Source organism: Cavia porcellus, unplaced genomic scaffold (assembly GCF_034190915.1).
Source record: "Cavia porcellus strain 051 isolate PalLab524CR breed Dunkin Hartley unplaced genomic scaffold, mCavPor4.1 scaffold_31, whole genome shotgun sequence".
Taxonomy (NCBI): domain Eukaryota; kingdom Metazoa; phylum Chordata; class Mammalia; order Rodentia; family Caviidae; genus Cavia; species Cavia porcellus.
In genome coordinates, this window is record NW_026947514.1 from 16,520,039 (window position 1) to 16,547,785 (window position 27,747).

The window sequence follows — 27,747 nt, forward strand, 5'->3', positions numbered from 1 at the left end:
TTTTCTCTTTGTGGTTTTGCTTTTCACTCTATTTCCTGGCCTCCAACAGTTGTGCAACTTTCCTTCTCAACTCATATTCATCATGATAATTCTTTCTTGGATACAGCTGCAAATGGTACTGAAACCATATGCCAAAACAAATGTCTCTTCCTTAAGTTGTGTACATCAGATATTTTGTCTCGGTAACAGAAAGGTCACCGATACACAGAGATGTTGGCCAACAAAAAGTGAGGACCTGGGATCTGCCAAGAATTAAAACTGGAAAGAAGTTTGTAGAAACTTACAATACATATTTTATTAATATTCTAGAAATTAGGATTAAAATATTTCCTTACATAAAATCAAACTTCTCTGGCCCATGTTGAACATATTGGAGAATTACTGTTTCTTGTATTAGAAAGTTTAGCGTATACCTTATGGTATGTTTGGACTCACAGCTTCGAAAGTATACACAAATCAATATCAATATTAAAATTATCTACAATTTTTAAAAATAAGTTGCAGCCAGAGATGCATTTAGAAAAGTAACAGAGATACATCTGTTGAACATTGTTTTGCACAAATGAAAAAAGAAATATTACAAATATAATCCAAAATTAAAAATATATTACCTATATAAATATTGTAATGTAGAATAAACTAAAAATGTGTCATTCAATCTTACAAATTACTTAAAGCCTGATCTAACATTGGCACTATGCAAATTGTTTTAAAGATATTGCTTTATCTTTACAGAGGTTCTGCTAAGAAGTGTGGGTATCCTTAATTCCAAGTTTGCAGATCAAAATTCAAAGGGCATTAGTAATGTATAAAAAGAGATGTGGTAAGAAGGGGCTGATAGTATGTAAACACACATGTGCACATGCACACATGTGTGCATACACATACATGCAGTGTTATTTTCCGTTCTGAAGTACATAATTATCTGATTTTCTAGTCTGGATTAAGCTCAATAAGTTTTAGTATAAATTTTTTTTGATTAGTCTCACTTGGAATTGTCTTTAGACATTGAGTATACTCACTTTTCATATCCTGTATTATATCAACATTGTATTGAAGACATAATCTCAGTAATTCAGAAAATCAGTGACAAACCTTAATTGAAGGAACTCTTAGATGTTTGGTTAAAAAGTTTGTAATGACACCAAAGAGATGATTCTGTGTTTCTCTTCTATGTCATAAGCGGCTTCTCCCTCATTCCAACAATGTCAGGGGTTAAAGACGTGGTCATTTTTATGCTTCACTCCTCTTCTCAAAATCTCTTACCTCAGAAATCTCAGTGTGAAATATTCACAATCTGATCTTGCTAAATTCAAAGAACAGATTTAAATGAACTCTGGTAATCATTAACATGTCAGAGTCTCCCTATCTTTTTGCCCAGTTTAGATTCAACTGTTGCTTGTTATATCCTCTTCCTTTATCTCCCTAATTCCTTCAAACTTTCTTGTCTTATTCCCCTTTCCATATTTTAGTTTTCTGGCTAAAACAAATTATCCTTTTCTCTTTTCATTTGTGAACAGACAGGTGAATGCTATGGGAGAACATTTCCATGACGACGCTACATGAACTCACGCTAATGTAGACTCACAGCTCTCAGTAAAGATACTGTGAAGCTGACCATTGTGCTTTTGTGATACCTTCCTTTGTGATTTTGTTTAATACTCGTGGAAGCAAATATCTCATACGTCCTTCGCTTTCAACCAAATCCTCTTCATCTTCTCATTCTTGTCATATTCAGCCCCACTCTTAAGAAAAGAGTAGATTTAATCAGAAGAGAATGATTAATAATGGGAAGACAGATTTTCTGTTTGTCATTCTCCTTTTCTTTCTTGTCTTGGCCTCCTCTTTCTCCTTCTCCTCAACAGGTAACTTCATTTCATCTTTTGTTTTCTTGGGATTATGTTGGAAGGACTCATTTCCTGAATTTATTGTCTGTCTTTCATAGGTCATCATATTTTCCTTATCTATCAGACATTTTCCATGTTCACACCCACAAAAAAAATACTAATCTCTCTTTTCTCTAAGCTGACACCTTTAATACTCTTACATAGCCTTATGTTCTATTTTCTTTCTCTTTCACAGGGTTTGAAGTGATCTAGTGTTGTGCTCCTTTAAACCCTTCTTTCTATACTCTCTGTCCTATCATCTTACTGTGCTCCAGGGCTCTCAGTCTCACTCATGAGTAAATGTCCTTCAAGTTTTCATCTCTAGTCTGCTCATCTTGCCTGAGTATTGGGCTCATCTTTAATTTTATATTAATGAGTATTAGTTGAATTTCTAACTGTTAATATGGCAAGAACATGTGCTTCATCCCTGACCCCCTACCCTAAAGATTTGATCTCCAAAAATGGCACCACACGTAGTAATGTGGAGTCATGCTTCACTTGGAAATGTGTCCTGAATTCCAACATGCAGTCTCTTAAATGTCATCTCAGAAATGTAGCCTGAGTTCAAACACTGTTCACCAGCTTCACTGATAAATCCATGGGCACAACATACACACTTCCCCGTCCTAATGATTCTAACCACATGTTGTTGTTTTGCACTCTTTAAGCTTGTTGGAAAAGCAATAGCTCTGAAACAGAGTCCAGAGAATCTCATTTCATTGTTTAAAGTTTTCTAATGCTTTTGTGTTTGTTTTGCTATTAACAAATACAGTAAAAATTTACTTCTGCTTTCTAACTCTACTTTCTCACCTTTTATCTGAATGCATCTGTGTGGCAATCTTCTCTTAAACTCTATTCTTTTTTCTTGGATAATTAAAGGATCCTAATAAATACATTACGTGTTCACTTAAAGCTAGACTCATCAGGTAATTTGTGGCAGATTTACCTCTACAGCACAAGTTTGCTAATTCCAACCTCACTCTGCTATTTTGTAATAAACTTCCATTTTTCACTTCAAAGCTGAAACATCTAGAATCCCAGAAAAGCAAACACCATTTCCTCAGTGTGTGTTTTCTTAGGGATTCATTTGCAAGGCATACATCTGTTTGTTTGAAATGGTTTTGCTAAATATGTTTTGTTGATTTTGTTATCTGTGACTCTGGTTGGGAAGCAAAATAACTAAAAGGAAAATAAAACCTCTCATATCCATACCATCCATTTTTGCTGTAATTAAATGTTACTACAAAGTTGTTCTCCAGATAAAAAGCAACTGTTAGTATTGTTTTCTCTAAAACAACTTAGCAAACCTTGTAGCTTGCAGAATTTAAATGTGATGGCTCTTGTTCAAAGTGCAGTGTGTCTATTAGATTCTTAACTGCTCGTAACAACTCAGCTGCAGAAATGATCTTATCACTGGTGACTGCAACATGAAAGCAGCTTGCCTGCATCATTACAGGACACAGGCATCAACTGTGATGATGGGGTGCATCTTCTCATACTGGCACTCTTCTTAATGTGACTACTGAGTGTTAATTACACTATTGTGGTAGATTAATTTTTATTTTAAAGGGTGCTCATTTATACATCAATGGCATGCTTCTAATCTCCATTCATCCATGAACATGATTGTGTTACTTCTTCAAAACTCTTCTCTTGGCTCAATATTACCTGTGTATTGTGCTTTTCTTCTTTATGAAAAATCAAAAAGGAGAAACTTAGACAACTGAAGCTAAATTTGAACTGGGTCTCTTCATGTAGATGAAATTTAAAATTCTTTTAATGAAATTCAAGTCATCATCAAACATGATACTCAATTTTTTTCTCTAAAACTTTTAAGTAAAATTCATTGGAAACTGTCACTTTACAGTAGATAAATGCTAAGCAGCATTTGAGTTTTCATTTCTCCTTTCCTTGGATGTTTTTATAGGGAAAGCAATATTTAAGGTAAAATATTGATAATCTTTAAATGTGCTCTGTGCTATAAAATGGCTAAGAGGTTCACTATGATGGTTCCAGACCAAAGGACCTACTTACAAGGAGGGGAGCCAGAGTCCAGGAGACTCAGAAGAAACAAATAATAGTCAGAAAGGGCAGACAGCAATGTTGCAAAGCTTAGGATACGTTTCATAGTGTTTATGTACTTAGCCTTAACATTATTAGCCAACATTAAGTAAAATTACTCCATCTTATCTCAAAGGAGAGTGAAAATCAGGGAAAACAGATTTACAAAAGAGATAAAAGAAAATATGTCAAGAAATGCTCAGATTACTTTATTAGTGACCTAAAAGCATTTTTGATCTCATTTTCAAAAGGAAGAATACTCTTAAAATGTTCTAGTTTTGCATAAGACTGTGTGATTTATTAAGTAAGAAAAAATAAAATTTTTAAATAGATTTGCATTCATCATGAAGAAAAATTCAGTGAGAAGAAGATCTGAAACAATAATACTGCATTTGGACTTTAGAGGAAAAGCAGAAAACAGGAAAAGAATCACAACAGAAAAATGCGTTGCTGTGAACATAGCTTCTTATTCATTGGGATTTTCCAAAATACTTTCTTTCCTTAGCTCAATGTCCATGCAACAAATGCACTACCATTGCTTGTGTCCTAGGGCAAAAAATTATGATGTGAATTTTTTCTCTGATGCAGATTCTCTGAGAGGGATAGAAAATACAACCAAATTCCTTATCACATGGTTTCCCCTCAAAGGATTCGCTCCAGTATGCAAGTTATTTGCTCACAGGCAAGAACAGTTTATCTATATTCAGTTACACTTGCTTGCTAGATTTCATTTCTGTTTGAGTCTCTAATGTGTCACAATTTTAAGGGGTCAGTGTGGTTTCTTGGACTAGTACTGAGGACAAATTGCAGGCACAAAGGTGCGTTTTTTAAACATTAATTCCAGGCAGTGGCAGTTTCTTTGCAAAGCTAAAAGAATCTTGGTGCATGAGACAGGATGCATATCCTAAGGGGAAAGGGTGCTTTCCTTTTTTTATAATGTGTCAGAGCTAGTGGAAATAAAGTGTAAGCCCCCATAGACACTGGGAATCATCCTTTTCTATTGGCTGCCAAGTGGATGCCAGATGTGGGGAATTCTGAGCCTCCTTTTCATTGAGACACAGCAATATGTAGCGTTTGTAAACATTAACACCTTGTCTCTATACTAATGTTTCTACTTTTGAAGTGTGTTGTAGCTGGGGTTGTACGGAGAACAACTAGAATCAGGACATGGAGTTTATAATATTATTTTTATGATGGTCACTGGCAGCTAACACAAGAAAATGCAGGAAATCTATCCACCACACCAAAGACATAGAATATTTAGTCAAGGGCCTAAATACCACAGCAGTGTCCCACATGAGTTCAGATAAACTCCCAGAGTTCATGACAACACCTCCCACGAGTCCAACTGGAGGTCCAGAGCCCACAAGAAGGACTCACAACAGTCTCTTTTATGGATCCATGCTGGGAAGTCCCAAAGGTTAGCGATGGAAGCCAAGAAAGTCTATCAGCAGGGTGAAGAAGCTGTGCTGGTGGGATGAGGGTTCCACGCTGGATCTGAGAAGTCAAACTCACAACAAAGACCATGGCTGTCCTGAAAGGCACCACAGCCATGCTCAGCAACACAGTGGCCCCAAGCTCCTCTGACAACAAACATAATCTGGTACATGCCAAGAAGCCAGTGTGACGAGTTCATACTGGAAACCAAGTGGCACATGTCTTCCTCTCCAGAGCCAGGAAGCAATGCTCAGTGTGAGGACCAGAGCTTCCCCAGGAGAACCAGTAGCTCAAACAGCAACTCTTAGGAGAACCCACAATGCCTCAATGCAACAACGCATTAATGCCTTAACAAACTCCTTCTCCTTCTCCACCTATTTATGCTGGCAACTTTCCTCTGGTGGAACATCTTCGCTCAGTGCCATGCTGATATAATCCAGCTGTTGTTAAGTTGACCACCAGTTCTTAATCCATAACAAAGTGTTTTCATAATTAGCACTGTCATATCACTTAGGAAGCCTGAAAAAGACAGTGAACATGGAAAAGGTGGAGTTCTTAGAAATACTTCTTATTTTCCTTCTATCAGCTCCATTACAAATAAAGGTATGTACTAAGTTTCCTGTGTTCCAGGCACTGTGATAGTTTCTTATGAACATTACCTCATCAGTTCTCAGAATGATCTCAGAGACAAAATAGTAACCCTTCTAACTACAGAGCCTGACACATTCTCTACAATACTTGGCTACTCATCCAGTATTCCAATGCATGAAGAAACATTTTCCATTATTATCTTTACTGAAATTGCCATGATATACAGATGAAGATTGAAGATCGATAAAGACAACGTAATTTACTCATTTTTTATTGATAAGTTAGCCAGAAATCAAATGTATGCCTATCTGACTAGTGGGATAATTGTTTTAATCATAAAGATTTGACCTAGCAGCTCTGGAATTTCCTGTCACACTTTCCATCAGCTCCGCTGCACTCCCACAGCTGCGAGCATCCTGTCCTCTGTCTCCAGCCTCACACGACTGAAGAACTTTGTCTCTTAGCTGCCAGAACAAGTTTTTCCCCCTACTTTTATAAAACAATAACCAAGAAAATAGAAGACTCACATAAAAGTAGACAATTTTAAATGAAGGGATTTGAATGATTAAGAAGAATGTTGGCCAGGGATTTAACTCAGTGGCTTAAGTGTCTGCCTGGCAAGTGCAAGGTCTTGAGTTCAATGCCTGGTACAAGTACAAGAAGAAGAAGAAGAAGAAGAAGAAGAAGAAGAAGAAGGAGGAGGAGGAGGAGGAGGAGGAGGAGGAGGAGAAGAAGAAGAAGAAGAAGAAGAAGAAGAAGAAGAAGAAGAAGAAGAAGAAGAAGAAGAAGAAAGAAGAAGGAGAAGAAGAAGAAGAAGAAGAAGAAGAAGAAGAAGAAGAAGAAGAAGAAGAAGAAGAAAGAAGAAAGAAGAAGAAGAAGAAGAAGAAGAAGAAGAAGAAGAAGAAGAAGAAGAAGAAGAAGAAGAAGAAGAAGAAGAAGAAGAAGAAGAAGAAGAAGAAGAAGAAGAAGAAGAAGAAGAAGAAGAAGAAGAAGAAGAAGAAGAAGAAGGAGAAGAAGGAGAAGAAGAAGAAGAAGAAGAAGAAGAAGAAGAAGAAGAAGAAGAAGAAGAAGAAGAAGAAGAAGAAGAAGAAGAAGAAGAAGAAGAAGAAGAAGAAGAAGAAGAAGAAGGAAGAAGAAGAAGAAGAAGAAGAAGAAGAAGAAGAAGAAGAAGAAGAAGAAGAAGAAGAAGAAGAAGAAGAAGAAGAAGAAGAAGAAGAAGAAGAAGAAGAAGAAGGAAGAAGAAGAAGAAGAAGAAGAAGAAGAAGAAGAAGAAGAAGAAGAAGAAGAAGAAGAAGAAGAAGAAGAAGAAGAAGAAGAAGAAGAAGAAGAAGAAGAAGAAGAAGAAGAAGAAGAGGAAAAGGAAGAGGAAGAGGAGAGGAAGAGGATGTGAAAAAATGATCACCAATCCTTCTTGGTGAACTTCTATTATGGCTAAAATGGGAAAGTTAGATCTCTCCTTTAGCAGTGCTTTGGATTTAGAGGCAGACTGTGGGGCGATAGCTAGACTTTCCATGCGAGTTAGTGTATAAATGTCTTTAAAATATTACTGCCATAAGTCAGAAACCCAAATTCAGATAATTTGGGCTTAATAAAGCATAGACTGATCCTTCTTGACCTGATTTAGGTATCACCCTTTAATAGAAATTGTTAGAAGTCCAGTGCAAATTTACATAAACTGAGATTTGTGTTGTCACTACATAAATATATTATACAAACCGTAGTCTTGTCAGCTGCTTGAGGTTGTTCTTCATCATCTTTTGACAGCTTTCATTCAGGATTCCACTCTTTGGCTTCTACCCTCACACATTCTGTTTGTTCTCTAATCCTACTGGATCCCATTAAACATATACTTTGTGATTAAAATGGGTCCATTTGGATAATTCAAGATAATTTGTCTTTTAGCTGCATCTGAAAAGTTCCATTTTGCCTCATAAAGTAAATATGCACAGTTGTGAAAGATCAAGCCATGGGCATCTTAGAGTTACTTTACCAAAGCATATTTGAAATGGAGCTGACAGAAACAAGAAGAGAAGAGGAAGTAGGATATTAACAAAGGATATTAACAAAGAGGATATTCACTAAGAATACTCGAATTTGGGTGATGCTTTTTGAAATAGTAGGAGTAGCAAATAAAGGGGTGTTACAGTGATTGACATATTACAAAGTCTACAATGTAAATGGGCAATGCTGGAGACACCCCATCTTTATTCTTATGAGAGTACATGTAGAAGTGGTACCGGTAACTTGATAACAAGTAAACAAGATTGCACTTGTACTGAGAAGGTAGGTGACAAGGGCAATGTCTTTCTGATAAGGTTTTTCATACATTTCAGTGGCTCTGGGACATCACTTTAGCACATGTGCCATTTCTACAGTTTGCTATCAGAAGAATGTACATTCACAGAGCTGTTTTGTCTCAGCCCAAGGAGAGCTGGAATGCAGTGTGATACCTTTATATATTTAAACTATGTGGCCATTAAATTCCATATTTATTCCAAAGTTCCTGGTACACTGTGAGCACTCAGTAGGTCAACAATACTGTTAATAAATAGAATTCCCAAAGTTACCTTGTGAATTTCCCCACGAAGTGGAGGACACAGAGTATCCCCTCCTGGTCATGACCAATCAATCTGTCTACTCTTGTACAAGAGTAGACAGGTACAGAAAAAATTCTTTCAGTTTATGAGACTTCACTCTTTGCCCAAAGTATGGCTAAATGTATCCTGTAAAACCCATGACAACCGCATAGCCCTTTCTGGCCTTCATAGTACTGTGAGCCCAAATAAAGTTCTCACGTTTAGCCCTGCAAGACTCTCCCTTGTGAGGGAAAGGAAGAAGGAATAATTCAAACAATCACTCCTCTATCTCTACACTAAGACAATCCTTTGGTGTCTTCTTAGCTCTTTAACATGCTGTTCTCTAAACAGATAGAAAGATAGAAACAGGTAGAATACATGTCCTAACAGGGACATGGTAGAATGTGGCTGGGATCATCAGGTGAACATGGGATGCAGAACTGACAAATCTGTATGAAACCTTGGTGCAGGCATCAATTACCTCTGGAGATTTTAGACTCTTTCTTTGATTCATTTACTTTCTTCCTCTTGCAAATATGAATGTTGCTGTTCTTCATGGATTACTATGAGATTTAGAGATAAAGCAATGATATTAGAAATATTAGACTTTAAGAGAATGTTTAAATCTCCTTTCTCTTCCCCTCACCACAGCATTTTTGCCACACCCAGAAATTCTCGTGTGGATGTTCTTGGTAGGATCTGTCCAATAATGGAGTAATGAGACCCAAATTGCTATGAGACCCTGGGAAGGAACAGTGGTAAAATTTAATGCACCTGTAAGTTATGTTGAGGGGCTTGAATTTATACAAAAGTCAACAGAAAGGAGTTTTAGTAGTAATTTGGTGTGACCATTTATTGCCTTTATATTACCAATAGAAAGAGGCAGGGGAACAGGAGAGGTGAGAGAGTACAATGCTGTTTGAATGGTACATAAGGAACAATAGTGCCCTGAGAAAGACCATTAGTAGGGGTAAACTGAGAGAAGATAAGCATCCTGAGATATTCAGGAGGTGAATATTCACAAGAGAATGCTGCTGAGCCACATCCCCAGCCCAAGTTCAGCTTAACTGTTACCCATGAACTTGTAGCTATGCAAACAGAGCCAAGGGCGACTTCATATTCAGTGGGTGCCACTGTCACACTTCCACTGCTGATCTAGAGTACCAAAAAGCAAGCATATATGCCAAGGGAACCTCTTAGACGGATCCTTTATGAAAGAATAAAGAGTTTCTTGAAATCCTTATAAAGTGCTATTTTCCCCCACTGGCATGGGCAGCATGATAGAGAGCTTGCACTGAACCTACTGGCTTCTGCCTCTGTGTAACAGAATGGGACAGTGTAAAACAGGGGACAGTGGAGAATGGGGGACCTCACACAATAAAGTTTCATACTATTATTCCTCATGACTTTTCAGGCAGCATTTTCCTGTGGTCCTCTCAAAATTAAATCTTCCCTTAGAGAAGCAAAGGACCAATTCTTTTACAAAGCATAGCAACTTTATACATACGTTTTAATTTTTTTTTATTTTTTATTCATTTATTTATTTTTTTAGTTTCTGTAATTTTCTGCTCTGAGGCCACTAAGCTCCAACAGATTTCTACTATTAGTCTCTTTTAAGGATAATGATACCTTCTCATTTTCTGCAGTTTTCAGAATGTTCTAGTTGCAAGCTTAAAAGTTTTTACCAAGTAATTTTTGTCCAACTGCTTTTTATAACTATAGAGTTCAATAATGTGGTTTTCCTTAGCCGTTGAGAGAAAAATGCATTTTTCTTTGCAAATGGGGATTTCTTTGTTACAATTTTCTGCTCCAAAATGTTAAAACATAGCTCTAGTTGTTTTCTTTTCTTTCTTCTCTTACTCATATTTCTTTTCATAGAGTGAGGCATATAGAATTATGTATAATATTGTAATCCCTTCTGGAACCAGAAGAGAAACATGGTTTCCATTATGGTTTGTTGCACTTTTATGCCTGTCTTTAAAAGATAGTTTAAAAAAGTAATCTGTGGGGATTTAAATCTATCTATAATTATAGGCAACCTTTGTCAGAGGATGAGTTACTTATAAAATTATGTTTCTTTTTGGATTTGGTCACTATTTTGTTTTTCTGAGAAATTATGTAAAATAGTTACATTAGTGTTACAAGATGCTTATTTTGCCTGCATAAGCACAGGCATAAATGTTAGTCCCTGTTGATGCTATAGCTCAATATCTGTCTCTGTCATCACATACATTCAGTGCATGTGTTGGTCTGCAGTTATGAATAATAACTCTGCACACCCATGTATTATGTGAGCTTTATTATCAAGACCTTGCAATTTCAGATAATATTAATCAAAACTATCAAGGCTTTCTTTAATAGATGCACACCAATACATGGATGTATTAATTTGTGTTTCTGTTTTTACAGATTTCTTCTAAAGAACATGCTTTTTCCCTTTGCCATACATAATTAACACCATTAGGAATCTGGAAGACTGTGTTTTTAAAGAGGGTCTGCCATTCGTTTTTTCTGTTCCAAAGTAACCATGAATTATGATGAGTGATTGCATTATTCTCATGTTTCTAGTTGGAAACTGAAGGTAGATAAATTTTGTAGTTTTCCTATAATATGTCACCAATAAATGAGAGATTTAAAATTCAGACCAGAGCTCAGGCCCCTCCCCTAACACTGGCATGCGGTTACTGTGGTTTTAAAAGTTTTGTGCTGGATAATCTGCCCATGCCCCAGCTCTCTGTTCCCACTGCGAGGTTTGGAGGTGATGACATAGCTGATGGATCAGCTAAGTCACAGGGTATTATTTTCCGGAGTGATCTAATCTTGCTGCTCACTGGTGCTAACCCAGTAATGATACCTTTATGCAATCTTTTAGGCTACATGGAAAGCATAGATGGTGGCTGATGATGTCTTTCTTTTAAACCTTTGCAGAATTTAGAACACGGAACTGAAAGAAATTGGAGAAACCCTGCTCCGTTAGACTGATCTACTCAGCACATCCTAAAGATCCACTATGTGGAAGGTAACTGCATTCTTCGTTATCATCTCCACCTGGCTGTAAGCATTAAGGAAAAGGATTTTACCTTTCCATCATTACCCTGCTACCTTAGGCCCTAGAACCATAACCAGCATTCTGCTTTTTCCTAACCAAACAGAACACAGATCTATCTTTTGAGTAGCTGAATCCTTTCTCTCCCTCCCTTCCCACATCTCTTCCCTGTGGCATAAATGTCACACTGGCTAACAAAAGCTACTGCTTTCCTTTACAATCTATGTATCCTATTAGGACGGAAATTATCTCAGAGGAGAGGTGCAATTTCACTAGTATTTTCATCTGAAGTATCCAGCAATCTAGAATAAAAATTTGTTCTCAACAAATATTTGTAGAATTTAATTTAAAAATGAATATATTGGCTTAATTCAGCAAAGAGTGCCAAGCATCTTTAATTTTCCACTCATTCTGAAAGGCACCAGAGAAGACTTTCCTTTTCATGGGACTTGTAATGGTTTGTAATCTGAGACAGCTTCTTGCCTTGATTATTAAGTCCTAGGCTTTTGGCTTCTAATCCACCCTTTTGTTTCCTATTGTGTGATGTTGGGGAGGGAGCTTGTAAAGGATTCCTTTTCTTTTTGTCACTGGACTTTCTGATTGCTTTGTCAAAAGGCACTAGGAGAGTGAGCATATAAAGAGTAGGAAGAAGGTAAGACATCCCTTTCCTCTTGCTGCTTGCCTGTTGTTTTTTGAGTTACATCTACAGCCCCAGAATAACATGCTACCCTGGGTTCAGCAGTGAGATGGAGATTTCACTTTCTTCTGACACATGAATAGCAACTCTCTGTGCCTCTCAAAGATGACAGTGATGCAAATGATTCCAATTCCAGATCGTCTTCTGAGCTGTAGGTTCTGAAAACCCCAATTCCAATCAAACCTAGCACTTTATAGTGGCTGTTGAAGTAGATGTGACCACAGGTGATTCTAATATAGAGAAGAGGTGTAAGATGTGACTTCATTCTTTTACGTTTCATTGAGAAAGACTATTTAACCACATGTGTTTCAAAACTAAGAGATGTGAAGATTTTGCAGCAACTTTCATGGAATTTTCTGCCTAGTACAAAATTGACACAGAATTATTTTATTAAATGGCACTAGGTGGGGTACTGAGGTAAAGACGTCATAACGTGATAACATAGCTTATTTAAAAATTCCAACAATGTCCTAATTTCTAAAAGAATTGTTTTGTACTGCTTCTCATGGTAGCTTCTCTCCTAAAATATTAGACATGAAAATGACAAAACTATTACTGATTCTACTCAGAGTATTTACTCTGTTGAAGACTGAAAGTCCCTTCCTAAGTAATGATTCAATATCAAATATTAAATATTTCTGTACCTCGATTTATTGGAAAGATAATCATTTATATTCGACATGAGAAAGAACTTTTTTGTTGTCTTTTTTGCATTTCAGCATTTAATTTCCCCAATGAATCTTAAAAGCAATTGAAAACATGTATAACTCTTTGTCTTCTGACATTAGGGGGAACATTTCCCATGGTTTGTCTACAGAGCATTGCTGTTTTATCGCTCAGAATTGAGAAACAAATTTTCCCATTTTTATCAAACTCTAGGAATATAACAAACCCCAGGGTTTTTTTTTTTTTTTTTTTTTTTTTTTTTTTTTTTTGCTTTTTATTTTTATTATTTTGTCTTTTTCCATTTTATCAGTACCGGGGATCGAACTCAGGACTACCTGTTTGCAAGGCAGGCACTTATGCCACTGAGCTAAATCCCCAGCCCTAACCCCAGGGTTCTTTAAAGCCAATGTAATAAGCATACTTGGTTGAGCAATAAGTCTCCTGCAGAAGAATGAGAAATATGTACAAAAATACGGACAATATTTAAGATTTTTTCTATTAGATAGAATGTTAGTTCAGAAAACTATCTGTAAAAAGCTGATATTGCAATCTGGGCACGGTGGCACATAACCCTAATTCCAGCACCTAAAGGCAGAGGAAGTAGGATTGTCTTGAGTTCAGGGCTAGCCTGGACTACCTAGTGAGATCCTGTCTCAAAAAAAAAAAAACAAAAGAAAACAAAACAAAACAAATCAAAACAGAACCAAAAGGGAAAAAGAAGAACAAAAAGAAAAGAAAATTGCCTATTACTATATAAATATGTAATTAATTTTGCTTAGTTTGCATGGGATTGGTAAATTGTTTACAAGAAATTCTCACAAAAATTTCCTATGATGAGCTCTTAAAATGTTATTTGCTGCTCAACTTCCTTAAATAAACATGTATGCTAAGCTTTCATGATTTTTTTTAGTTAATATTATTAATTTTTTTTTCCTTTTTTTGTATTTTTACCGGTACCAGGGATCAAACTCACGACCACAGGCTTGCACGGCAGGTGCTTATGCTGCTGAGCTAAATCCCCAGCCCCAATAATATTAATTTCTAAAAATTCCTACCTTTCTGTTCCTTGGATGTGTTTAAATATTATTTAGAAAAAACACATTTAATTTCCAAAAATGTGGTGCAAACAGAAAATGAGATGGCTGAATATTTTTAAAATTCTAAATCATTTAAAAATATTGGTTACTTCTAAAGTTATTTATGGCTTCTCATTGTTATGTCTCATTAAAATTTTGGGATCTCTGTGTGAACTAGAAAACGAAAATTAGGTATTAAAGTGCATCTCAAATTTTTATTCCAACAATTAGCACCTCCACTAAGATATAAAATATCTACCTAGTGGTTTCATCAAAGTTGACAAATTTAATCAATAAATGATTTTGAGTTTTTGGTGTGTCAGTTACAGATTAAGGATGAGATATACAAAATAAAATGTGAATTACTTGACCTCTTTCAATACTGAATTTACTTTATAGTTTGATATCATTTTTTCTTATGAAATTATACATAAAATTCTTATTCTGTGTGAGGTCCAGTTTTGGTACTGGCAATACACTATATGGTAAAATCCACATGAAATCCCTGAAAAATACAGGTCACAAGCTTGCAGCAGAAGCAGGATCTTCAAAAATCAATTATGTAAATGTATATGGCTTTTAAGTAACCTTACATGTAGGCCAATTTTAGATTTTAAAAAGATGTAAAGATTGTACAATATCTCCATCTAACAAGTTGGTTTCCTCTGTTAATAAGATATATTTGTTAAAGCAAATGAACCAATTTTGATACATTCTTATGACTTAGTCTAAAAGTTTTTACAACTATTTGTATCTAAAATAATTATTATTTAAAAATAATGAAAAGCTAAGTTATTTGATAAAGTAGAGGAAAACTTAACTTCTCATTATAAAATCAAGAAGAGAATCACCACTGATCTGAAATTCATGCTAACCTGAGAAATGAACAGAATTTGGTTAAATAAAGGAATGAGGTTTGGCTTAAAGAGAAAATATATGCAGGATATAGGTATGAAAGAATGAATTTTTAAAGAAATAGATGATATGCTTTGAAGAAGCCAAAAAATTTTGAGGAAGAAACCTGCTCAGGCTCTTCTAGGGAGACAAAAACATTGCAGAAGACCTGAAAAAATCATTTTAATGACTTTAGTCTTCATTCTAAAATTTCTGAAAAAAAATTTTAAAGGGTTTAAATAAACTGTTGTAATTGCATTGCTATTTTTAAAATGACTCTTAAAAGGAGCCACAATGAACAATGAAGTAGCTGGAAATGGTGTTATATGCCTGAAATTCCAGCATTTGGGAGGCTGAGGCAGGAGGATGATCATGAGTTCAAGGCCAACACTGGCTACATAGCAAGACCCTGTCTCCCCAAAACTTAGAAAACCTTTGAATTTCAGTGTCCACTTTACACACAAATTGATTCTTAAAGACTTGGGGATCATTTAACATGGTTAGAGTGCCATCAAAAGTGATATAGTTTCTAAGGTAGGAGATCGGCAAAAAACCTGTGAGGATGTCCACTCCAGTTCCAAAGCACCTCCAAAACCTTTAACAATTACTAAAGTGTCTGTTGTGCAACCGGAAGGATTTCAAGTGCACCACAATCATAAATTACAGAACCATATGAAAAATTGGAGACTCCAAGACACTTTGCAGATTAACCAGAAATAGTCTTGAAGTGCTCATTTAAACATCTTCCTGATTTTTTAATCAAAAATTGTATGTGCACATCACATTTGATGCTGCATGGAAAATACCTCGTGGGATTCCAGTAACAGAATTGTTTTTAGCTCAAATCCCAAGAAATAGATGATTGCACCTTCTTCTGAAATCTATGAACGCATTTCTCGCTGTATTTTACACAGATTGTGTTTGTGACAGTGGGTGTGGCCACCGAGAGAGAAAACATGAATACCCACCAATGTGAGAGAGAACTTGTGTCGACAAAGTAGATTTTTTATTCTATTGAGCAAGACGAGTTACTTCTTAGACAGCAGTTAAAAAAGACTGGTGATATATACACAGCAAATCCAGCAAAGGTCAACAAAACTAAGAAATTTTAATAACCTACATAAGTCCTGAAATAAGAACCAATTTGTACATATTTGGTGCCATAGGAATTATAAGAGATGATGTGAAGGGCTTCTTCAACAAGACCTCCTCTTCTGAAGACAGAACAAAATATTTTCATAAGTTGTTATGACCAAGTGGAAGTTAATATCCAAGTCCAGATGCTAGTAACTAACAATCCTGTGCTTCATGCTGGGAGGATAGCGCATAGACATCCTCACTTTGCAATGTGGATCCAATATTCTCAGGTTTTACTTCATATCTTTCATTGACAATCTCCCCAGAGCCCCAGATGACTCTAGAAGTGATGAGCGAAATATGCATTGGATGCTTAAGTTAAAAAAGATTTATTACAGTTAACAAACGCATAACATTATCAGTCTCAAAATACTCCTCCTGACTTTAAATTCATTTGTGGTGTTCTTGCCACTTACGAAAGCACTTCTGAATGTACTCTTTAGTGAGCCTCTTTCAAAGGTGTGATCAAAAATGGAGGGATTACTGCTGCCTAGTGTCAGCTATGCTGTTAGAAAGGCAGACTGTTGAAAGCATTAGAGTGTGTCTGACCCTAAGCCAAAATGATCACGAAAGGTAAGCATTTTGAATTAATCCAGGATAGCAAAGCAACCATGACTATGCAACTAGAGACACTCAACATAAGAGGACTTCCAGGACTGCTTTGGACAGAGGTAAACAAAACAAAAACACACAAACCAACAAAAAGGTGAATAGGAGTTTTGGAGAGAAGGGAATTTTGATGAGAATTAAGGGCAATGTGACTTTTATTATAATAGATTTTTAAAAAATTAGGCATTCACTGTGTCAGAATCTTGTGAATCTTCAGGATGTTAATGCTCCCAGTTATCCCAATTTCCAAACAGGTGTTTGAAAATATGTCATCAAAAAAGTATCATTCACACTGAATTTTATCTTTAATAATGTATGATTGAAAGAAATTTTTAAAATTTAAAGGCAGGAAATAATGTTAAAATTGTAATCTTCCTACCTAGGGGCAGCAATCATTAGCATTTTGTATGTAGATGAATTAGGAATCAAAGTGGTATAATTACATTAGTGTCTCTCTTTTTTCTGTTTCTCTCCCCCACACACATCATATTACACAGAGTAAAAAACATAATATGCAATAATATTCAGTTATATATATATTGTTTTGCAAACTTGTTCTCCATGTGACTTTCATCTTTCACTTTTACTAGTTCTTCATTTTCTTAACAGAAGCCTATTTAGGTGACCCATCTATTTCTATTTTAATAATGAAGTGCTCTGAAGTACCCCATTTTAGCTATGTATTTTACATATTAATAGTTGTTGATTTCATATTTAATTCTTATATATACCATTCATACATATGTATATGTGTGTGTGTGTGTAAATACAAAATTTCTGAGAATCAACAGATAAAATGCCATTTAGGCAAAGGTGCAGCAGCTCTCACTGTGGACTATATAATATACTATACATTTCAAGTAAGTGATTACTAAAATACCAAAAGCACAGCAACTGAAAATGGCCCATGCAAGACAATACTGATGTTTCTCAAAACCCTCTCTGTCCAAACTCCATTTCTTATATTTTTATAGCACCCTCTCTTTTTAGCACAATACCAATTATCTTACATAATTTTCTTTAATTTGTGAATTCTAGATTTAGGAGCTTTTATTAACTTAATTTGTCCTTTTCAAATGTCAAGTAGTTCATAGTATAAAACAAAATACGTTGCTAAGGATATAGCTCATCAGCACAAGTGCCTGCCTGGAAAGTGCGAGGTCCTGAGTTTCACTCCTGGTACCCTCCCCCCAACCCTCTCCCAAAAAGGTACATGGACTGTCCTTTGATAGTAAGAAAAGTATAGAGGTCAAGTATTTTTGAAATAATTTGGAAGATTTTTATGATCTAAAAAAAAAGTCAAAGACTGTATTAGGGGAATGATTGCTGCATCAGAATTCATGATTCTCACAATGTCTCCTATTTTTATTCCATCAAGTTCTTCAAGTAAAAATAAATCAAATACTTATTATCTCCATTATATATTTAATTGCATTTAGATGAAATGGTTCACATAATCAGCACTAAAATAACATTGAAGGAAGCTACCATTGGTGGTGCACACCTGTCATTTCAACACTTGGAAGATTGAGGCAGGTGGATCACTGAATTCAAAGCCAGCCTGGGCTACACAGTGAGTTTAAGGCCAGTCAGCATTGTGGAGCAAGATTTTGGCTCAAAAAATAATGATAATATGCATGGGATGATTTTAATTCCTCTGCATGTACTTATGCATGTTTTATGCGATAATACATGGTCTGTTTTGGAAAATATTCCACATGCAGCTGAGAAGAATGTGTATTGACATGATGGAGTGGGACATTATGTAGACATCTACTAAGACCATTTGTTTTCAGGTTTGGCTTAATTCTGATATTTCTGTTTCATGTTCATATCTAGTTGATCTATCTATTTGTGGCAGTGGGGTAGTAAGATCCCCCATTACAATTGTGTTAGAGCTTATTTGATTTTCATATTTGTTCATATTTGTTTTATGTAGCTGAGTGTACCTGTATTTGGTACATATATATTTATGATTGTTATTTATTTCTTTTTGGAGATTTCCTTTAATAATTATGTAGCAAGTTTCTTTAACTCCTTTGATCAATCTTGGCTAGAAGTGCCAATTATCTGCAAACATAATAACTACCCTTCTTTGGGGTGGTTCTTGTGGTATGAAATATTATTTTACATCCTTTGACTTCCAGACTATCAAAGTTTTTGAGTTAAATGTGTTTCTTGAATTCAAAATATTGTTAGATATTGCTTTTTGTTCCCTTATGCTGTTCTGTTTCTTTTGATTGGTGAATAGAAAAATTTATAGTAATAGTCATAACTGACATGTATTGGCTTATATTTTTATGTTAATTTCTTGTTTTTGGTCTTCCTGGAAGAATTAAAAACATCATACCACAGTGATATATGTGCATTCATGTTTATAGCAGCAAAATTCGTAATAGCAAAATTTTGGAAACAACCCAAATGCACAGGATGAAACAATGATGTGCTATTTTTATATAATTGAGTACTACACAGTCATAAACAAGGATAAAATTGAAACACAAGTTTTTTTTTAATTTAAAGAGAAAAAAAGGAAATAAAAAACATAGCAGTAAAAGGGTACAAATAATACAGAATTTCAAGAAAAAAAGACAATAAGATGTCACTAGTTAATAGGTTACATATTGTCATCTTAGAAACAGTTGTCCAAATTATAAAATTAAAGCATAGATCATGCCATTCAATGATCCAACAAAAGCTCAGTAATAGGGATTTCCATCTTACACACTCAAACATACATGCAGTTATATCCCTTAGACCACCTTCCTTTCCTCTCTTTTTAATAACAATTACACTTTTGGGGTATTTTTTTCTCCCACAGTTCTTTTTACTTTTTTGAAAAGAATAAAACTTAATGTGACTAAACAAAACAGAGTCGATTAGAACAGAAAGATGGTCATAGTACATGATGCAAAAATAGAATATCAGGTGATCAAAAATGGGTACCATTGTGCCTCTTGCTATTTTTAAAAAGAGTTGCCTGTATCATCAGGTATAACAGAATTGATCAAAACAGAACGGAACAAGACCAATAAAATCTACACTGGAGACCTTACAGGATTTCAAAAGAAGATAATAGTCAAACCATAATGGGCATTATAGTGAATCTTATTGCCTTCAAAGTGGTTGCCTATACCCTCAAATTTGATACTATCAAACAAAATAGAATATAGTAAAATCTGACAGAACAAGATGGGGAAAGCAATACCGGGGATCATATCAGGTTAATAGGAAAACAAAAAAGTTACTATAATATATCCTACTACTTTTTAATTTAGTTTTCCCTTAATTGAAAAAAAGTAAGAAAAATAGATTAATTTTAAAAAGGGTGGAGATTGAGATAAAAGAGGACATTGTATTAGAACAACACAGGTTAGAACTGAACAATTTAAGCATCATTGTGTTTCACCCCCAGATAATCTAACATAATAGTAATCACCATAGTGCCTCCTTCCTTGTATTATTTGAGTATAACTTCATATACTATAGCATCATGCATATCAAGACAGTCTGAAGCTATTCAAGAGAATGAAGAAGTTACAGGGCATTTAGAACCAGTTAACAGAAAACAAACAACGTTTTCTGTGTTACCTCTTTGCCTATAAAAATTTTTGTTTATACTATTGCATATAGTAAGATACCACACGTTACAACTAGTGGAAACAGATGTACAACAGTTTGATGGGACTTCAAAACAAGATGATATTAAATCAGCACTAGCTTTTATGATGTGTTGTTTTCTTCAGAATAGCTATTCATACTATCACCGATACTAAAATCGAACAAACCAGGTTAAAATCATTGCAATTAATGAGTGATAACATTATATGGATTCAAACCAATATGATTGAGAATCATGATTACCACATACTTTTATGTATTCTTACCATTTCTTACACTAGGGAAACTATTCGGTATTTATAAATGTAAGTTTGATTTATTTCACTTATGAGTATGGTCTCAAGTTGCGTAAATTTATTTATAAATATCTCAGTGTGATCATTCTTTATAACTGAGTAGTACTCCATTGTATAAAAATACCACAGCTTTTTTATCCACTCCTCAGTTGGTGGACACTTGGGTTGTTTCCAAGATCTGGCTATTACAAATTGTGGTGCTATAAACATGGGTGCACATATATCACTGTGGTATAATGCTTTCAGTTCTTCTGGGAATATGCCTAGAAAGTGGAATAGCTGGGTCAAATGGTGTTTCCAGTCTCAGCTTTCTGAGAAATCTCCAGATTGACCTCCACAATGGTTGTACTAGTCTACACTCCCACCAATAGTGCAGGAGAGTTCCTTTTTCCCCACAGCCTCTCCAGTATTTGTTGTTGTTGGTTTTCTGGATCCTGGCCATTCTTTCAGGAGTGAGATGAAATCTCAGTGTAGTTTTAATTTGCATTTCTCTAATGACCAGTGATGGTGAAAATTTTTCATGTATATATTTACCATTTGTATTTCTTCATCTGAAAATTGTTTATTCATCTCAGATACCCATTTTTGGATTTTGTCTTTGAATTTTGGGAGTCTGATTTTTAAATTCTTTATATGTTTTAGACAGAAGTCCTTTGTCTGAGGGGCAGTTCACTAAGATTTTTTCCCAGTTTGTGGGTTTTCTTTTCACTCTGCTGGAGATTTCTTTTGACGTGCAGAAACTTTTTAAGAAGAGGTGGTCTCGGTTATTGATTATGGGAAGTATTTCCCGTGCAGTTTGAGTCCTGTTCATGAATATTCTACCTACCCCTATGTTGTCAAGGTTTCTACCCAATTTGTCTTCCAATACATTTAGTGTTTCTGTTTCAATATTCAGATCTTTGATCCATTTAGATTTTAATTTAGTACATGGTGATAGACATGGGTCTAGTTTTAGTTTTTGGCAAATGGAGAGCCAGTTTTTCCAACAAAATGTATTAGAGACTGTCGTTCTTCCAGTGAACATGTTTGGCCCCTTTATCAAAGATAAGGTGGTTGAGTGTGTTTGTAATTGTGGCTGCATCTTCTAATCTATTTTACTGATCTTCGGCTCTGTTTTTGTTCCAGTACCATGTTGATTTTACTACTGTTGCTTTGTAGTATAACTTCAAGTCAGGTATTGTGATACCTCCTGCCTTGCCTTTGCTGCTTAGAACTGTCCTTGCTATTCTAGGTCTCTTCTTGCTCCAGATGAATTTTAGGAGTGATTTGAAACACAAGTTAATGGATGCAAATTTAGACTATATTCGTAACAAATAAATCAGATTCACATGCATAAACATCGTACTGTCTTCCTGGTGTGAGAAACTGAAATAGTATGTAAAAACCATAATGTACAATAGATATTGCAAGATGGGAAGAAGTTGTTCAAATGGAAAGAGGAAACAGAGTGGGGAAAAGGGAAAAAGGATGAAGGGAAAAAAGGAAAAAAAAACATGAGATAATTTTATTCCTAGTTTGTCTTAGATCACTGAAAAGAAAAGATTGTGTTAATATTGTTTGGAGAATTTGTTATGCTCATAGCTTATACTCTGAGTAACTATTTTGAAGATAACAATACATACTGTATTAACTATCATTATTTTATTATTTTGTTATCAATGTTTGTTTTATTTTTTCCCATAAAATAAAAAAAAAATGCAAGAAAAAAAATTTTCTGTTCAGTATGCACAGTCTATTCTTTTTCCAAAGTTGATTTGATTAACTCTGCAATACCCTCAATACAAATTGTTATAGCCTAGTTCTAACCATTGTGCCTCATTCCTGTTCTGTATGTGCCGCTCAGCCCCCCTCTTCCCTTCCTATCTTTCTAGGTTAAGTTTCAATTTCCTGAGAAAGCTGTAAAAGCCTTAGGTATCAGTTTCCTGTAACCCCCTCCCCTACCCCTCATCCAGCTGTCTGTAATAAAATGTGCTATTCTTTATGAAATGCTCTCCTCTGTAAAAATTGTAAAATCTTACCTAATTGATATGTTAACCATTGTTGCCCTCTACAAATAACAGATGTGGTGCTAAAATAAGCTAACAGGGGTTGTTAATTACTGCTAGACTTCTCTATTCTCTGCTAAGGGAAAGAAGCTGTTTGCCCAATCTAAACTTGCTTGTATGCAGGGAGACTTGCTTGTTAGCCCAACCCTTATCTGAACTTTGCTCTTCCCAATGTAATCTCTGTGTTCCTGTCCTATAATGTGCCCCAGCCCCCCTCCTTGCATTGTGAGACCAGCAGCTGTTTGTGGTTTTTACAAATAAAAGCCCTGACTTTTAGCTGTCAGGCACGCAGTCTCCAAATTGGCTACTGGAGGCTGTGTCACCAGGCCTGGCCTAAAATAAAGCCTTTGCACCCCAAATTTTAATTTCTTGCTTCCTTGGGTTTTATTCTGGGGTCCAAGATATCACACAAATCAAACTTTATCTGTGGAATGAAACTTAGATTAGTGCTATACATTATTTCCTTAGTTTATTTTCCCTTGTTTACAAACATACTTTTCAGGTAAAATATCAAAATTAATTTGATTACATAAGTATCAAACACTAGTAATATAGAGACACTTTGTCAGAAGGGATTAGTTCTTTCAGGTCGTTACCATGTGTAATGTTTCAGGTAACATTTATTCAAATACTCACTTAACAAAATCATGTTTTCCTGGAAGAGAATTTGAAGTTTAAAGCCAGCCTGTGTAGACCACTTGGCAATCTCAAGGTTGCTCTAGACTGCATAGTAATACTCTGGCTCAAATCAATAAATCCAATAAAATATACTTGCAATGATATGTTTAATTTGTTCAGATTTTGGTTTTTTTGTTTTGTTTTTTCTGCAGAAATGACTAGACTGACTTAGTCTGAGTCCACAGTTAAGAATTTTACTCTCTTTATATGTTATCTGATGTTGTTTTGGGTTTCAATGTATATATAGTCATATATAGTTATGTCAAGCTACATATTTAGTTTTTAAATTGAAGTCTGTATATTTATTCTAGCCTATAAAATTGCAGCATAAGTAAGTACATTAAGAGAATTCCATTTTTGCTTTTCAGATGAATCTTAGCTCAACAGAAATCTTTTGCATATATTGTCATTACATTTATGAGACTCCTGACTGAATACAAGACTCCTTTTAATTGAGTTTAAGTAGTATTGTATTTTTAGGCATTTATGTTCAATCATGTTCATTTATTTAAAAAATGTCTTAAAAGTTTTTAACAATTGAAGTGTCAAGCTTTACCTGTGAAATGTTTATATTAGCTAAGAAGTATATTCAATAATGGTAAACAAAGTGTAAATGTTTATTTAGCATGTAAACTTGACATTTATTAGCCTGTTACAGAAGGGGATAATCTGTAAGTGGAAGGGTAAAATATATCTGTATATTCAAGGCAGAGAACAACTTAGACTTCAAAGGTCCTCTGAGCAATAATTTCAGAAGTGTGAATGCAAGAATATCAGTCTGAATAGCATAACATTTCATAACATTGTTATAGACAACTGAGTTAGTTAGAAATATTATAGGCAGTAAGACAGGACTGTGCCCTGGAGAGAGTGAGTGCAGAAGGCCACAGAGCTTGCAGCCTTGGAAGAGACAAACACCTCCTGCTTTGGGACCAGATATAAAGACAAAAGGCAAGACAAATGCAACCACACCCTAAATGTAAACATCAGGACTGATATTCTAAATAGGTGTAGATCACCTTGAGGAAGCCAGGAGTTATCATCTCAACCCCCTACAGAAGAGTCACTGCTTTTTAAGCATGTCCCCTTGCTATGTCCTCACTTGTCTGTAATTTACAATTTTACCTGGGCAGTTAATCTTATTGGTTGACCACAGTTCTGTCCCACCTTATGTGTACCTTGTGAGTTCCCATATTTCCCTGTCTTAAACCTGTCTCACCTTGTGGTTTTCCTCATAAGTCCCTAGAAAAGACAAAGTCTTTGGCAACCCACCTGGGATACTTTCTGTGTCTCTCTTAGAAGCTTTCTTTCTCTCAATAATTATATTCTGCTCTTAACCTTCATTGTTTGTAAATTTCATTCATTGATTTTAGAGAACACAAACTTGTACAGGACATACAGTAGGTCGGAGTTTCTTTCCCATATATCAATATCATGTAATACTGCTCAATATGATGGAAAAGTATGAAGTCCCAAAGCATGGAGGTCTAGCATTTTTGAACCCTGGTTAAGGTGGGTTATCCCGTTGACTGGTTTTGGATCAGCCTAGGAGATTTGTGGAGCACACTTCTGGATGTGCCACAGTGAGTCATATGTATAATGCTACAGTTCAATTCGATTTTGCCCCTTCCTCTCTAGCAGTTTCTTTTGTCTGTTTCCTGAGTGCCTAAACTAATTAGCTTTCAGAATTCCACTATACACTTTCACCAAGATGCTCATGCCTTGGAGCCATGCAAACCAGGAAGTGAATCTCTTAAAACCACAAGCTAAATTAAGCCTCTCTTGTAAAGCTGACTAATTCAACCTCTTACTAATTTTGTAACATTAAGAAAGTTACTTAACTTCTCTCTGCTTTTGTTTTATCAGTTACAAAAATAGAAACTCTTCTCTTTTTAAAGAACTAAATAAAGTATTTGAAAAATTCAACATTGTTGCTAGATCATAATCATTGCTTTGTATTTTGTATGTTTACTACAGTACTCCAAAACACCTAAAGGGAGGAACAAATATCATACAGATTATGCATTATCAGTATGTAATTAATCTGTTGGAAATAGTGGAATCATAAAAAAAAATATTATCTTAGAGGTTATTTAGCCTGTAGACTGTCTTGTTACTTCACAAAAGATAAAGTAAAAAGAACATCCAGGAAGATATTACATTTAAAAATACTTTTAAATATTACTTTTAATGCCTTCTTCAGATTAAAAGTCCTTAAAATAGCTTTGATGTACAATTAGTACATAAAAAGCTTAAACTTACTATTTTACGAGATTTAGCACAGGTATATACTGGTACTATACCATCACAATCAAAACACAGGATGTATCTGCCATATAGAAAGTTTTATCACAGCCTGTTGTAATCTTTTTTCATTTTTCCTTTCTTTTTCCCATCCCGTTTTCCAATTTTTGGCAACCACTGATTTGCTTCATGCAGTTGTTAAGTATAGACAAAATTGCACAGTGTGTATATTTTTCTAGTCTAGGTTCTTTCCACTCTGTCCTAGTTGGTGTATATTTTCAATGCTTTCCTGTGCACAAGTAGTTTGTTTTTATAATGCTGAAACTTACTCCATTTAAGATATCCCACAGCTGGGCTGGGGATTTAGCTCAGTGGCATAAGCTCCTGCCTTGCAAGCAGACAGTAGTGAGTTCAATCCCTGGTATGGATAAAAAAGAAAAAGATATTCCACAGCTGAATTATTCACTCAGTTATGGGTGGATCTTTTCCAGTTTGGAATTGCTGTAAAGCTTCTGTGAATATTCATGTGCAAATCTATAAGTCTGCATGGATTTAAGTTTCTGGTACACTTTGACAAATACCTACTAGTGAATATATTGGCTAAATGAAATACAAGATTCATGTTTCATATTTCACAAATGACAAATTTTCCCCTATTTGTTGAATTATTTTCTATGCCAGCTACCAGTGCATTGAAGTTCCAGTTTTCTACTCTGTTAACTGTAGCAATTCTAATGGATGTATGAAAATGAATCATTGTTTTTATATCCACTTCACCCATTAGAATGCAAATTATTTTTCAAATGTTTCTTTGCCATCCATATATAGATTTGGTTGAAATATCTGTATAAAACATTTGAGAATTTCATTGGTTTGTGTTTTTGTTACTGTATCTTGAATTATTTACTTTTAAATATTCTAGTTACAAACATTCTAACAGATACATAATAGTGACATTCTATGAAGTATCCACACAGCATTAGCAGATCTCCACAGTTAACAAATCTTGCACTTGTGTGTCTATGGAGGAAACAATCTTGGGTGCCTTTGAGTCTGTGATCACAATATTTTTGTCAACTAACCTGGGCGCAATCTTGTTTTGCATGTGTTTTGGTTTAAAGGAAGCTTATTTAATACACAGTGCTGATTCATTAACTCTGAGCACGTGGCCATTGCACTGTAACTCATTTTTGAATGAAATTTAGCTAAGCAATGCAATTTTTCCCTGATGCCCACCACAGTCTGCTTCTTTCTAGGTACACTAGAGCTCTAACATTACTACTGACAACTAATTTTAACTACAAAAGTACAAAGGGCAGACATTTGTGAAAAAATGCACTACAACATGAGAATAGTGTGGCTGATAACAGGAATTGCAGCAGGTGAGCAGGGGTCACCTTGACTACTGTTAAGATGGTTCAGAGTGCAACTTTAATATTCCATATGTATGATCATAAATGGCTGACAGTGTGTCATGAGTAAATACTGATTGAGACACTGAAAATATATTTTAGCAAGTAAGTAAATTTGTAAGTATGAATCAAATACATAAAGATCTATTGGAGCTATTGAAGTTGACTACATGTCCAGAGCTGTGGCATGGCCTGGCATGGCCAAATTAAGGATGAGCCGACTCCTCGGAAGGCAGGATAGACCACAGCCAAGGATACCTGGAGATTTTTCTTGTAGGCTAGTTCTCCTTAATTAGCACCATCTGTTGCTTGGAGAAGTCCTTGGACCCCTCCCAAGGTCCAGATCATATTTCCTGCTTGTTTGAATACTAAAAAAAAAAAAAAAAAAAAAAAAAAAAAATATATATATATATATATATATATATATATATATATATATAGGCTTCCCAGAGACATTTGCTGTTTTAACCCACAGAGTCTTGAAGTCTGCAGAGGGTTTTGATCCTCTTGGAGCCCTAAAAATCATACCACTTATTTCATTTTTTAAACCCTTTTCTGTGCACTCATTTGGGAGACTGGGAATTTTGAACAGCTCCTTGATATATATCAAGAATGTAAGATTTTTAAATATTTTCTTCAATCCCATTCTTACTATTTTCCCTTATTTGTGTATTTTAAAGACCAGACACTCAGTCTTGAACAGTTCAATTTATCCATTTGTTCTAATATTGTTTGTATTGGTAGTGTCACATGTAAAAGGGTCACATAACTTCAC